Below are 15,564 nucleotides of genomic sequence, written 5' to 3'. Positions count from 1 at the left end.
AAAAAAACCTGTCAGTAAATTCAATATTTGTAGTCTTTGTGGGTCTGTTTCTGCTGAGTATTTTTCTCCTGCTGATCTCACTCTTGATACCTTGTTTCCCCATGTGCTTGTTATTTATTAAATTTTTTAAAAGATGTTTTATTATTTATTTATTTTTTAGATTTTATTTTGTTGTTTTTAAAAAAGATTTATATATTTATTTGGGGGGGCAGAGGGGGAGGGAGCAGACTCTCCACTGAGCAGGGAGCCCGATGTGGGGCTCCATCCCAGGACGCTGAGATCATGACCTGAGCCGAAACCAACAGTCGGTTGCTTAGCCAACTGAGCCACCAAAGCGCCCCCCCCAATTTTTTTATTTTTAAGTAATCTTTGTACCCACTGTGGGGCTCTAACTTACAACCCTGAAATCAAGAGTCATATGCTCTACTGACTGAGCCAGCCAGGTACCCCTGTGCTTGTTATTTTTGACTATGTAGTGTTCATTTATTTTTCTATGCCAAATGTGAACTGTAAAATGATAGTTCTCTTAAGTTAACTTATTTTTAAAGATTTTATTTATTTTTTTAAGTAGGCTTTACGCCCAGCATGGAGCCCAACGAGGGGCTTGAACTCACCACCCTGAGATCAACACCTGAACCGAGATCATGAGTTGGATGCTTAACTGACTGAGCCACCAGGGGCCCCTAAAGATTTTATTTTTAAGTAATCTCTACACCCTACATGGGACTTGTATTTACATCCCTGAGATCAAGGGTCATATGCTCTACCGACTGAGCCAGCCAGTTGCCCCCAGTTTTCTTAAATTTCATTAACAGATTTAATGCAACCCCCTAATTTTAAAAATATCTGACCAAATGATTCTAACATTCAGTTTAAAGAATAAATAGATACAACAAAGGTGAAATATTCTAGGAAAAAAGCCACTGAAAGGAAACTAGTCTTACTGAATATTTAGGTATAACGATTATAACAACTTGGACTGGTGCCACAAGAGAAATAACTATTAATGGGATAGAGGAAGCCTGAGTAATAGACTTGATCATAGGTAGGAAATGATGGGAAATAAACAATAGAAAAGGGAGAGATTATTTCATAAGTGAAATCTGGCTACTGATTGGGTTGGAGGGGAAAAATCTGATTCATGTCTTACCTAGTTTTTATCTCCTTCATTGACCATAATGGAAACTGGAGAATCAAGACTTGAAGGATAGTTTATTTTGGAAGTCTGAGCTCAGTAAGTCTTGCAGAACCAATTGTTGGTTTTGGTGTGTGAGGTGGAGGGAACATGTCTAGGTATCTGCTCTACATATAGGAGCATGTGTGAGTGTGTGTGTATGTATGAGTACTTACTCATTATAACATTATGCAAAATAGTAAAAATTGGAATTACCTTTGGTGATCAACATGGAAATAGTCAAATTAATTTTGGTGCATTCATATAATATTATACCAAAATATTAAATATTGTATCAGCTAGGGGCACCTGGGTTGCTCATTTGGTAAAGTGTCCGATCTCAGGGTAGTGAGATTAAGCCCTGTGTGGGGCTCCACGGTCAGTGGGGAGTCTGCCTCTCTTCCTCTCCTTCTGCCCCTCCCCCTACTCATGTGCCTGTGCACATGCACTCTCTCTCTCTCTCTCTCTCTCAAATAAATAAATTAATTAAAAAAATAGGGGGTGCCTGGGTGGCTCAGTTGATTGGGCATCTGACTGTTGGTTCTGGCTCAAGTCATGATCTCAGGGTTGTGGGATTGAGCCCCGAGTTGGGCTCCACCCTCAGCTTAGAGTCTGCTTGAGATTCTTTCTCCCTCTCCCTCCCCCTCAGCCCCTCCCCCCACTCATGTGCTCTCTCTCTCTTTCTCAAATAAATAAATAATTACTGTATCAGATATTAAAAAGAATGTCTATATGTATTGATTAAAAAGATGTCTTAGAGAAATACATAAAAATTGTGATTCCCTTTTTTGTGAAATAAATTAAATAGAATGCATGTGTATGCAACTGAAGCAGTACCAGTGTAGATGCCCTCCAGTGCTCTAGGGCTCTGGGGTTACCATTCCTCTTAATATTTAATATCCTCTCAACATCTTCCAAGAATATCTTTAAAAATTTTTTTAAAAAATTTTATTTATTTGACAAAGCAGGAGAGTGAGAGAAAGCACAAGCAGGGCAAGCAACAGAGGGAAAGGGAGAAGCAGGCTCCCCGCTGAGCAGGGAGCCCTATGTGGGGCTCGATCCCAGGACCCTGGGATCATGACCTGAGCTGAAGGCAGACACTTAACTGACTAAGCCACCCAGGTGCCCCTAAAAATTTTTTTAAAAAAGATTTTATTTATTTATTTGAGAGAGAGAGAGCACGAGCCGGTGGAGAGGGTGGCAAAGGGAGAGGGAGAGGTAGAGGCTGACTTCCCGCTGAGTAGGGAGCCTGACACAGGGCTCCAACCCAAGACCCCAAGATTATGACCTGAGCCAAAGTCAGAGGCTTCACCGATTGAGCCACCCAGGTGGTCCCCTCCACCCAGAATATCTTTAAAGAAATCATAGACAGCCCAAGCTCCAGTGTCCTGCTCTCATTAAATGCGTGTTCCCTGCTTCTCATCTTGCAATCTTAAGTGTTCTCTCTCTTTTGTTTCTATATTATTTAAATATTACACCAAAAGAGATGTAATGCATCTCCTTTTCCATATAATTCCCCTTACTCTATCTTTAGGATAGGTCTATATGTGACTGATTTTACTGAAAGTTGGGGGTATTAAAGAGGAGCTATATATCAACAGAGGTCAGTAAGCAGTACAAAACTTAGTATCGTATCTCTATTCCTATTATTTCCATTACCTATTACATATGTTAGGTAATATATCTCTATTACCTAGCAACTGATAACTTCTCCCTAGTTGTGTTTTGTCCTAGGTCTCACTTCTCCCATGTCTCTTTTTTTTTCTCCTTTTACTCAAAGAGCTCCCCAAACCCTTAAAATTCATGTTCATTTTCCACACTGCACAGTGTTAGGCCTCTAGGACTCATTCATTAGACTTCCATTGCTACCCTCAAATGTCCAAGATGTTCTAAAAACTAAGATGTTCTGTTGAATAAAGAGTAATCTTTGGGCCTTCACCTTTACCTCTGAAGCATGGCTGAAGTTTAAAAGTATAGTCTGCAATCTCTTTAAGGCAATTATAGCCATAAGTGTGCCTTCCCTTCCTTGCCAGTCTTTGTAAACAGGAGGGAGCAATATACAATTTATGTCCCTATTTATGTGAATAGTGGCATCACTTACCTTCCTGTATAGGAAGAATTATCGACCATCAGATTTTATGTTGAAAATAACCTATTTCCTCATAAATACATAGGTATGTGTGCATGAGTGTATGTATGTATGTGTGTGTGTATATATATTTGCGTACCTACAACATTACTACATATAGAGTAGAGACTCTAAAGGATGACCTGCTGTTATGATTGAGATTTTCTTAAGAAAAAAAAAAAGCTCCTAGACTTACTGTAGCACTTGAACAAATAGATGACAGAGGCTGCAAAGTGTTAAGTCAAAGATCAATGGTTTTCAAAGTGCCTTCTAAGGAACCTTGTGGCTTGGGGAAGTCCTTTTGGGCAGTGGGGGTCAGAGGTGAGAATAAAGAGGAGAAAAGCAAACAGCTCAACCCAACCAGGCCAACTCTTAGTCTCTTTTACATATTTGCACACCAATAAAATTTTGTCCGTATAGTGAGTTCTGAGGCTGGAAAAAAGTTTGGAGTGATTGCCTTAAAACATGGGTCTGTGAACTGCAGCCCGCAGGTCAAATCTGGGCTGTAGAGTTTGTTTTTGTACAGCCTATGAGCGAGGGATGGCTTTTACATTCTTAAGGAGATGTTAAAAAAAAAAAAAAAAGGAAGAAGAAGAATATGTGAGAGACCATATGTGCCCTGCAAACCCTAAAATATTTATTGTCTGTCTCTTTACAGGAAAAGTTTTTTAGCCCCTTTCGTGGTGGTGGCACTATTTGAAGAGGCTAAAAATGGAAAACTAGCTAAACAGGCAGTAGGGAAATGATTAAGTAAAGCATGTGTATTATTTAAGATTGGTTTAGCTGCAAATAAAGGAAACCTGCAAATATCAGTGACTGAAGGAAGATACAAGTTTATTTCACATTTGAGAATGTGAAGGGTTATCAGTACTGGAATATTCTGAAACTCCCTGGGTCAGAAACTCAGGCCACATCCGTCTTGTGTGGCTCCACCCTGGGTTAGTTTAATTCCCAGGGTCACCTCTTGGTCTACAAGATGATTGTTGGAACTCTAGCCTTTATCCTTGCATTCCAGCCAGCAGGAAGGAAGAAGCAAAGAAAATAGAGCATTCCACATCTACGTTTATCTCATTGGTTAGAACTTAATTATATGTGCATCTAGCTGCAATGGAGACTGGGAAATGTAGTTTTGATTCGGGGCAGTCCTGTACCCAGCTGAAAATTTGGTATTCTATTATTATAGAAGAAGCAGAGACTAGATATTACAGTTCTCTATCACAGCAGAGGACATCAACTCATTTATTTATTTGTTCACCCTCCTATCATGTGGCAGGTAACTTGCTAATCATTGAAAATATAAATTGGATAGAACTCATAGTCTGGAATCTTATTATATTTTTGATGGCTTCTAATGGCTCTTCCAGTCTTATGGTCTTTGAATTATTGCAATTAATTTTTTTTTAAGATTTTATTTATTTATTTGACAGAGAGAGAGCACGAGAGCAGGAACACAAGCAGGGGGAGTGGAAGAGGGAGAAGCAGGCTTCCTGCTGAACAGGGAGCCCAATATGGGACTTGATCCCAGGACCCTGGGATCATGACCTAAGCCAAAGGCAGACGCTTAATGACTGAGCCACCCAGGCGCCCAAATTATTGCAATTTAATGTTAGCTTATTTCTTTTTCTTTCTTTCTTTTTTTTGGTCTTGCATAGAGCCATGTTTTTGACCACTGTCGATCATGCATGTAGAATGCATCATTTGCTTTTTTGTTTGTTTTTTACACGTAAGAATTCTTTTTTTTTTTAATATTTTATTTATTTGTCAGAGAGAGAGAGCACAAACGGGGGGAGCTGCAGGTAGAGGGAGAAGCGGGCTCCCCGCTAAGCAGGGAGCCGGATGTGGGGCTCCATCCCAGGACGCTGGGATCATGACCCAGGCGGAAGGCAGACACTTAACCAACTGAGCTTCCCAGGCGTCCTTACACCTAAGAGTCTGAATGAATAGTGTCTGAGCAAAGTGCATGGAGTTCTTTGTCCTCCTGCTTTTAGCATCAGTATCGTTGTTTGTTTGTTTGTTGTGGTTTTATTATAGCATGGGGATGGGACCAGTGGGCAGAAAGAGCTGCCTCAACATTAGTATCCTTGAATTATTCTGTAGGAATCTGTAATTCTGGAAGTAGCATTGACATATCCACAGCAGTCCTGTATTGAGAAGCAAAACAAGAAGTCCGGAGTAGGATTAAATGGGGTCCTTTATTTTTAACCACCTACAGATTTGCATTAGAACAGTATTCATTCATTAAATGAATAAAACCCCAGCATGCTCAGTGACTACTGGATGCATTTACAAATGGGTTAATCTCTGGGTCAGCTGAGCAATTTTCTGGGAATCTTTTGCCAAAAGTCCTCAGGCTTAAAGGTATGGTGAGCCAGTGGGAGCTTTTATCCTTTTCTAGGTTGATTCCAAGCTCTGATAGCAGTGAAGAGTATTCGAGGGTAGTATTTGTGCAGTGGCATTATCGTGGCCAATGAGGTTTATCCGAGGCGCGATTATTGCTAATAGAGGGGAGACTGCTTAACGTGAACAAGAATTTTTGTCTAATATATGGTTTATTCATAGGTTTAATCAGACTAGGATGTTTTTTCTCATTAAAAATCCCTTAAGCCAGTGAAATATTTTGGGATATTATTTCTTGTTTCTGAGGCTTATTTTGATTAAATGCATATGGTACTTTCAGGCACTTTGTGTTCCCAAATCACTTTACAGCTCCCGCTGTTGTTTTATCAGTAATGCGGGCTTTTAGGGATTTTCCCACTGCTTTTTTTTTTTTTACATTGCCTTCTGAAGTGTTTCTATGGTCCATCACATCAGCTCCCACATTAGAGATGTGGGAGCTGGGAAGAAAAAAATGCGATCAACTCCTGGAAACCAGTGCTGAGTGGGCGTCACTTTTATAGCTGATACATTTAATCCCAGAAAGATCATGAGTTCTTCAAAGTGGCTAATGCTTTTTGGAAAGCAGGTATATCCATGCATTTAAAAACATTTTAAACATGATTAGTCTAGACCTGTAATTTTAAACATCAGTGGTGACGTGAAGAACATCAATTATTTATTTATAAATTTGGAGTATAGTTGACATACAATATTATATTAGTTTCAGGTGTACCACATAATGATTAGACATTTATATATATTAAAAAATGATCACCAGGACGACTCTGGTTACTATTTGTCACCATATAAAGTTATTACAGTATTACTGACTATATTCCCTATGCTGTGCTTTCTATCCCTGTGACCTATTTATTTTATAACTAGAAGTTTGTACCTCTTAATCACCTTCACCTATTTCGTCCATCTTCCCACCCGCCTTCGCCCCCGCCAGCAACCACCAGTTTGTTTTCTGTATTTATGAGTCTGTTTTGTTTTGTTTGTTTGTTTAGATTCCACGGGTAAGTGAAATCATGTAGTATTTGTCTTTCTCTGTCTGAATTATTTCACTCAGCATCTTGGTCCATCAATGTTGTAGCCAATGGCAAGATTTCTTTTTTCTTATGGCTGAATACTATTCCATTAGGTATCTATATCTAAATCTACATCTCTCACATCCCTTTTTTTTTTTAAACATCTCTGACACCTTCTTTATCCATTCATCTATCGATGGACACTTAGATGGCTTTCATATCTTGGCTATTGTACTATTCTTTTTTTTTTTTAAGATTTACATATTTATTTTGAGAGGGAGAGAGAGAACAGTGGGGAAGGGCAGAGGGAGAGGTAGAGAGAGAGATTCCCAAACAGACTCCTCACTGAGCATGGAGCTGGATGTGGGGCTCGATTCCACGGCCCTGAGATCATGACCAGAGCAGAAGCCAAGAGTAGGATGCAACCGACTTTGCCACCCAGGCGCCCCCCCCACTTTTCTAAGTCATCTCTATGCCCAACTCTATGCTCAAATTCACAACCCTGAGATCAAGAGTCACATGCTCCACCAACTGAGTTAGCCAGGTGCCCCTTGTCTAATATAAATAAATGCTGCAATGCGCAAAGAGGTGCATATATCCTTTCGAATTAGTGTTTTTCTTTTCTTTGGGGAAATACCCAGAAATGGAATTACTGGATTATATGTATGTCTATTTTTAGTTTTTTGAAGAACCTCCATACTGTTTTTTCACGGTGGCTGCACCAATTTACTTTTCCACCAACGGAGCATGAGGGTTCCCTTTTCTCAGCATCTTCACCAATACTTGTTATTTCTTGTCTTTTTTTTTTTTTTTTTGCTTTTTAAAAAATTTTTTTTAGTATGTTCAGTTAGCCAACGTATAGTACATCATTAGTTTTTGATGTAGTGTTCAGTGATTCACTAGTTATGTATAACACCCGGTGCTCATCACAACACATGCCCTCCTTAGTACCCATCACCTGGTTACCCCATCCCCCCACTCCCCTCCCTTCTGAGGCCCTCAGTTTGTTTCCCGGAGTCCAGAGTCTCTCATGGTTTGTCTCCCTCTCTGATTTCTCACCCTTCAGATTTCCCTCCCTTCCCCTGTAGTCCTCTGTGCTTTTGCTTATATTATTATTTTGTCTTTTTGATACTAGCCGTTCTGACTGGTGTAAGGTGATATTTCCCTGTGATTTTGATGTGCATTTGCCTGATTATGAGCGACGTTGAGCATCTTTTCATGTGTCTGTTGGCCATCTGTATGGCTTCTTTTTTTTTTTTAAAGATTTTATTTATTTATTTGAGAGAGAGAGAATGAGAGATAGAGAGCACGAGAGGGAAGAGGGTCAGAGGGAGAAGCAGACTCCCTGCTGAGCAGGGAGCCCGATGTGGGACTCGATCCTGGGACTCCAGGATCATGATCTGAGCCGAAGGCAGTCGCTTAACCAACTGAGCCACCCAGGCGCCCCATCTGTATGGCTTCTTTGGAAAAATGTATATTCAGGTCCTCTGCCCATTTTTTAATCAGATTGTTTGTTTTTGGTTGAGTTGTGTGAGTTCTTTGTGTATTTTGGTTATTAACCCCTCATTGGATATATCATTTGCAAATATCTTCTCCCCTTCAGTAGATTGCCTTTTTGGTTTGTTGATGGGTTCCTTCCCTGTACAAAAGCTTTTTAGTTTGATATAGTCCCAATTGTCTATTTTTGCTTTTGTTGCCCTTGCCTGAGAAGACAAATCCAAAAAAAATTTGCTGACTGATGTTAAGAGTTTACTGCCTTTGTTTTCTTTTAAGAGTTTTATGGTTTCAGGTGTTACATTTAGGTCTTTAATCCATTTTGAGTTTATTTTCAAGAAAGTGGTTTAGTTTTGTTTTTTTGCATATAGCTATTAAACACAGCTCTTTAGAAATGCTATTTATTTTCTTTTTTGAGGAACAAGAATAAAAGTAATATGAAATTACCTCAAATATTTCCATATGAAATATCATTTTACTATGATTAAGCACAAAATGGTTTTGTTAACTAAAACAGTACTATGTAATGTTCTAGCCCAAGCTTTAACCCTTTAGGACCCGAATATTTGTTCTTTTTCCCCCCTCTCAATGTCAACCGAGCTTACAGGGCCCGCCTGAGCTTATAGATTCTCTTTTTTGGAAGGTTGTAATAACAAATATGTAGATCTACAGTGTCTGCTTTGTGGTGCCTTGGTGCAGGGCAAAACCTGCACAGCTTCCCTCCTGCTGTAGTCCTACCGAGAAATGTGCTTTCCTGGATGTTTGTGTAACTTCTACAGGTGTGAGCTGAAGAGCATCTGCTCTCCTGTGTGCATATGGGAGTCTATGTAGTGGGAATCTCCGTCTTGCAATGATTAGTGTCACAGACAGAAGGAACTTTCTTTTCCCTTCTCTTTCTCTCTTTTCTCCTCTTTCTTTTTCTTCTTTAAACATTTTATTTATTTATTTGATACAGAGAGAGAGAGAGAGAGAAAGAAAGTACAAACAGGGGGAGCGGCAGGCAGTGGAAGAGGGAGAAGTAGGCTCCTGCTGAGCAAGGAGACCGATGTGGGGCTTGATGTGGGGCTTGATCCCAGGACCGTGGGATCATGACCTGAGCTGAAGGCTGACACTTAACCGACTGGGCCACCCAGGCGCCCCTTTTCTCCTCTTTCTTGCTTTAACTGTTTTTCCTCCTTTCTTCTTCCCTCACAGTCAGTACTGTTGCTTTCCTTAAAAATTCAAAACCGACTTATTATGGGAATTTTCTAATATAGAAAAGTTGAAAGAGTATAAATAAGGACTCATATATATCCACCAACTAATTTTAATAATTGTTAACATTTGTCATATTTGCTTTATATTCCTCTATTTCAATTAAAAATTTATTTGTGGTAAAATAGATGTAATGTAAAATTTACTATTTTAAGCTTTTAAAATTTTATTTTTTTAAAAAGATTTATTTATGAGAGAGAAAGAGAATGAGTTGGGGGAGGGGCAGAGGGAGAGGGAGAATGTCCAGCACACTCCCCACTGAGCAAGGAGCCCCATGGGGGGCTCTTGATCCCAGGTCCCTGAGATCATGACCTGAGCCAAAATCAAGAGTTGGCTGCTTAACCGCTCCTAAGCTTTTTTAAAAGTATTCTTTACATTTTTTAAAAAGATTTTATTTATTTATTTGAGAGAGAGGAGAGAGACATAGAGAGAGAGCATGAGCAGGGAGAGGAGCAGAAGGAGAGGGAGAAGACTCCCTGCTGAGCAGGGAGCTCGAGGAGGGCTCGATCCCAGGACTCTGGGATCATGACCTGAGCCAAAGGCAGATGCTTAATGACTGAGCCACCCAGGTGCCCCAGTATTCTTTAAATTTCTAAAATATTTTGGTAAAATAAAAGATCATCCTTTCTCCACTGAATTACTTTTGCATCTTTGTTGAAAATCAGTTTTCCATATAAATGTAAGTCTATTTTTGGACCCTCTATTCTGTCTCATTGATCTCTTTGTTATGCTAATACCACACTGTCTTGATTAGTCTTGAAATCAGGTAGTATACTACAGTATGTAGTGTATGTTCTTTTTCAAAGTTATGTGGATGTTCTATGTCCTTTGCATGTCTATATGAATTTAGAATAAGTTTGTCAGTTTCTACACAAGATCCTACTAGGATTTTGATTGCGATTACATTGAAGCTATAGATCAGTTTGGGGAGAGTCAACATCTTTGGCCCTATGCTATAGCTCTCCATTTATTTTAGATCTTTTTTTTTTTTTTAAGTAAACTCTGGCCCCATTGTGAGTTTGAGCCCCACAACCCCAAGATCAAGTATTGTATCCTCTACTGACTGAGCCAGCCAGGCATCCCTAGATCTTCTTTAATTTCTCTCTGCAATATTTTATCACTGTCACTGTACAGATAAACCTTTTGCCAAATTTATCCTTAAATATCTATTTTGATGTTATTATAGATGCTATTTTTAAATTTTAATTTTCTTTTATTCATTGCTAGTGTAAATATAGTTGATTTTGTAAATTGATCTTGTATTCTGCAGGCTTGATAAACTCATACTAGTCCTCATAGCTTTTTTGTAAATTTCTTTGGATTTTCTAGATAGATGATAATTTCACCTGAAAATAAGACCGTTTTACTTCGGGGCGCCTGGGTGGCTCAGTCGGTTAAGTGTCTACCTTCGGCTCAGGTCATGATCCCAGGGTCCTGGGATGGGGCCCCACATCGGGCTCCCTGGTCGGTGGGAAGCCTGCTTCTCCCTCTCCCTCTGCCTGCCGCTCCCCCTGCTTGTGCTCTCTCTCCCGCTCTGTCAAATGAATAAATAAAATCTTAAAAAAAAAAAAAAAGACAGTTGTAGTTCTGTCTTTCCAATCTGGATGCATTTTTATTTATTTTCTTGCCCTATTTCATAGGCTAGAATCTCTAGTACGATGTGGAATAGCCATGGTTAGAATAGACATCCTTAGATCGGAGCCGGCGGCTTCAGCCCCTGATCCAGCCGCATGCACATGGGCTCAGAAGGGCTTGCAGCCCACGGTCCACCATCCAGCCACCCGCAGACTCTCCCACCGCCGGCTGAACACAGTCTTGGCCACCAGCACCCGCAGGGGCTAATTCCTGCGCCACCCGCGAGTCAACGACGGGAAGTCAGGGAAGCAGCCCCAAACAGAGAATGATAGGACTGTCTGGAAAGATGCGCAGTTACAGAAAGAAACGCCCGAAACAAACATACAAAATCAGCAGCTCCTTATGCACCAACAGCCATCAGTTACCCACACTGGGCAATGATTCCTGCTTAACATCGTCCTTAAGAAACAAGACAATGAAACGCCCGCGAACAGACTGACACGGCCGAACTGCGCGTCTCCACCGCGGCCCGAAAACGCTCGGTTCCTGGACTGCTGGCTTCTCCGGGGTGAAGACGCTGGTTTTTCCTACATTGTTCTTGAACCCGTAAACCGCGGGGAGCCCCTTAGTGGGTGGCACCTGGGGGCTCGTCCTGGGCGGGACCCTCGTCCTCCCCGCGGATCTGGACAGCGTTCCACAGGCCCCGGCACCACCTAATGCCTTCGGTCAAGGAAATTCCATGATGGGGTCCGTGTTCTAGAAAGTTTCTGTAGAGGAGAAAAGAACGCTAACTGAAGAGTGGGGGCGGACAACAGGGGAAGGCGGCAGGTGTGCAAAGGAGGGGGGGAGGACAGGCAGGTGTGTGTCCAGCGTCCGGGGACACCAGCCCAGGTGGCTGAGACCCCCCCCCCCCCCGGGGGGAAGCTCAGAGTAAACCCTGGCAGGGCTGTGGGTGTCACCTTGTCCTCCCAGGACGATGGCCTGACCCTGGTGTGACCTAGCGTGACCTGTGGGGGTGGCCCCGCTCCAGGGTGTCCTCTGATGGGGCCACAGTGTGTGGGAGTTTTCAGAGGCAGAGGTAAGCATGTCAGTGATTATAGACAGACACTGTACCCTTTCACAGCTGGGTAAACTGAAGCCCGGAGCAGGGTCAGACAGGTACCTTACGGAGCCTGGGCAGGAGACAGCCCTCCCTCCTCAGCTGACTGCTTGTCGCATGCCCCAGTCGGGGCCTCTATCAACAGTGCAGGAGTGCTTCTAAAAACCCTAATAAAGAAAAACTGCTTTCTGTCTAAAAAAAAAAAAAAAAAAGAATAGACATCCTTGCAGTATTCCTGATCTCAGTCTTTCACTGTGCTGTACAGTGTTAGCTGTAGGTTTCTCGTAGATACAATTGCCTGGCTCCGGGAGCCTGGTACTGGGGAAACTGCATATGTGTTAGGAGGTCTGCCCGGCAAGCACACTTGAGCCAGGGAGCAAAACTCCTTTCTCCTGCAATATCACCCCTGCACCCTTCACTGACAACACTTAACATTGTGCCAGTTGGCAAAAGGAAAATATTTAAAGGGCCTGTCTTCATTTTTGCAAATTAGGCAATTCAAGGTGAGTTTGGCAATAAATTCTTAATTGACCTGTTGTCTTTCATGGATTACTGTTCTTCAGTGCCTGATGTCCAATATCTTGAAAACTGTTTTTTTTTTTTCCATATATTTTGTCCATTGTTTGGTTGTTTCAGACAGAAGGGCAAATCTGGTTTCTGCTGTTCTATCTTGGCCAGAAGCAAAAGTAGCCCCCTTTACTGCATTTTGAGTAGTGATTTGAGCATACCATCTGTTATCTTCTAGAACCCTGACTGAGGCACTTGTATTTCCTATAAACTGGCAGTTAGGTTGAATGGCTTATTTAGATTCAGGTTAAACATTTTTGGCAAGAAAATTCCTTTTATAGGTCATGCCATGTACCTCATACTGTGTCATAGCTGATTATTCTGCTCTTAGCAATGCTAACTTTGATTAGTTGGTATATTAATCTGCTCAGGCTTCTATAACAAAATACCACAGACCAGATGCTTAAACAACAGAAATTTACTTTCTCCCAGTTCTGGAGGCTAGAAGTCTGTGATCAAGGACCTCCAGCAGGGTCGGTTCTTGGTGAAGGCTCTCATCCTGGCTTATAGATAGGTGCCTTCTCATTGTGTCCTCATGTGGCTCTTCCTTGAGGGGTGTGTGTGTGTAGAAAATGAACTCTCTGGGATCTCTTCTTATAAGGACACTATCCTATCAGATCAGGGCCCCCACCTTTATGACCTCTTTTAATCTTAATTAATTCCTTAAGGACCCCATCTCCTAATACAGTCTCACTGCGGGTTAGGACTTTAATATATGAATTATGAGGGGACGCAAACATTCAGTCCATAGCATTTAACGTAATCACCAGTTCTTTCGCCTTTACCATTAGCAAGGACTATGTTGGTTGATACTTTTGTACTTTGTGACTATCCTGTTGCACAAACATCTTCACCTGGTGTTTTTGTTTTCGCTTTTTTGTTTTAGCATGCATTGATGATTCTTGCCTGAATCTATTTCTTTATTAGGGTTTGGAGAATAGTGAATTTTCAGTTGTATTTCTCCTCCTCTGTTTATTATCTGGCGTTCTTCCATAAAAGTGAGGTTTTCCTCATCAAATGGGGATGCAGTATTGTTTCTCCTTAGAAGGTAGTGATCAATACTTATTTTTTTCTCTTTAATTGCCAATTTCTTAGAGAGGGGAGTTTGTTTAATAGTTACCTCCAGTGATGATGAATGAGTTTTCTTCTTTTTCTCTAGCCCTCTGCTTTTAATATCACTCTGGACTCTTGGATTCTATTTATCTAATATTTATAATCATCTATAGTTATAATTCTTTTAAATGCTCATATCATCCCAAATTTGGCCAGTGGAGATTCCTCCCAGTTCCTGATCCTTTGGGGACAAGTCCCCAACTCTTACCCCATTAGTCTTTAATAGCTTCTGGTATTATATGCTCATTTTGTTTGTTCCTGATTCAGACTTGGGATCACTAATTTTTCTTTCTTTCTTTTTTTTAAAGATTTTATTTATTTATTTGACAGAGAGAGACAGAGAGACAGAGCACAAGCAGGGAGAGCAGCAGGCAGAGGGAGAGGGAGAAGCAGGCTCCCAGCTGAGCAGGGAACCCAATGAGGGACTCGATCCCAGGACCCTGGGATCATGACCTGAGCTGAAGGCAGCTGCTTAACCAACTGAGCCACGCAGGCGCCCTTGGATCACTAATTTTTCAAGGAGTCTTGGTTCATTTTAGTGGGGGAAAGTTTTTGGAAATTATGATCTGGGGATAGGTGGATTTATTGTTACTTAAGATTCACTGCCTTTAGGTTCTATTTATAAACAGGCGGGGTAGGAAATATGTCAAGAAAAAGAAGTCAATCATTTATATTGACTTTCACTTCCAACTTAAATTTACAAAATACTATATCTGATAAGGAACTGGTATCCACAGTGTATAAATAATTCTTAGAATTCGACAATAAAAAGACAAAAAACTCAATTAAGAAAATGGGTAAAGAATCTGAATAGACCTTTCTCCATACAAGACATTTAAGTGGCCAATAAGCACATGAAAAGATAGATGATCAACATTATTAGTCATTAGGGAAATGCAAATGAGAACCACACTGTGATACCACCTAGCCCCCACTAGGATGGCTAAAGTAAAAAAGACAGACAATAACAAGTGTTTACAAAGATGTGGAAAAATTGGAACCCTCATATATTGTTGGTAGAATTGTAAAATGGTACAGCCACTTTGGAAAACAGTTTGGCAGTTTCTCAAAATATTATAATAGTTCTTAGGACCAAGCAATTCCACTCCTAGTTACATTCGCAAGAGAAATGAAAACATATATTCACAAATAGATTTGTACCTGAATATTTATAGTAGCATTATTCATAATAGCCAAAAAGTAAAAGCAATTCAAACGTTCATCAATTGATGAATGGATTAAAATTGTGGTATAATTCATGGAATGGAATATTGTTGGGCAATAAAAAGAAATGAAGTCCTGATAAATATCTAAAAATGTAAAAGTGACTTGGAATTTGATATTGGGTAGAGGTCAGAAGAATTTTGAGAAGCCCGATAAGAAAAGTCTAGCTCACCTTGAAGAGGTTGTTGGTACAAATACGGAGGTGAAACGTGCTTCCGGTGTGGGCTTAGGAAGAAGTGAAGAACCTGGCAGAGAAAGTTTCTGTCACCTTTGAGAATATATATATCATCATCAACACAATATTGGTACAAGTATGGATATTAAAAGCATTTCTGGTGAGGGCTTAAAAGGAAGTAAAGAACACATTATTGGAAATTGGAGAACGGCGATCTTTGTCATATAGTGGCAGAAAACTTGGCTAAAGTGTGTTCTGTAGTTTTGTGGAAAATATAACTTTTAAGTGATGAACTTCGGTATTTAACTGAGGGGATTTCCAAGCAAAGAATTGAAGGTGTGGTCTGTTTTTTTT

At 40.6% G+C, this 15,564-nt stretch overlaps 1 protein-coding gene and 1 pseudogene across 5 annotated transcripts in view; both read left to right on the top strand.

Annotated features, from left to right (window-relative positions):
- Positions 1–15,564, top strand: part of SLCO5A1 (solute carrier organic anion transporter family member 5A1) — a 313,993-nt gene that overhangs the window by 105,608 nt on the left and 192,821 nt on the right. The window lies entirely within an intron of this gene.
- Positions 5,741–5,938, top strand: LOC113917084 (annotated as a pseudogene).

Source organism: Zalophus californianus, chromosome 4, assembly GCF_009762305.2.
Source record: "Zalophus californianus isolate mZalCal1 chromosome 4, mZalCal1.pri.v2, whole genome shotgun sequence".
NCBI lineage: Eukaryota > Metazoa > Chordata > Mammalia > Carnivora > Otariidae > Zalophus > Zalophus californianus.
Note: the sequence above shows the minus strand (reverse complement) of the source record. Positions and strands in the feature narration are given on the sequence as shown.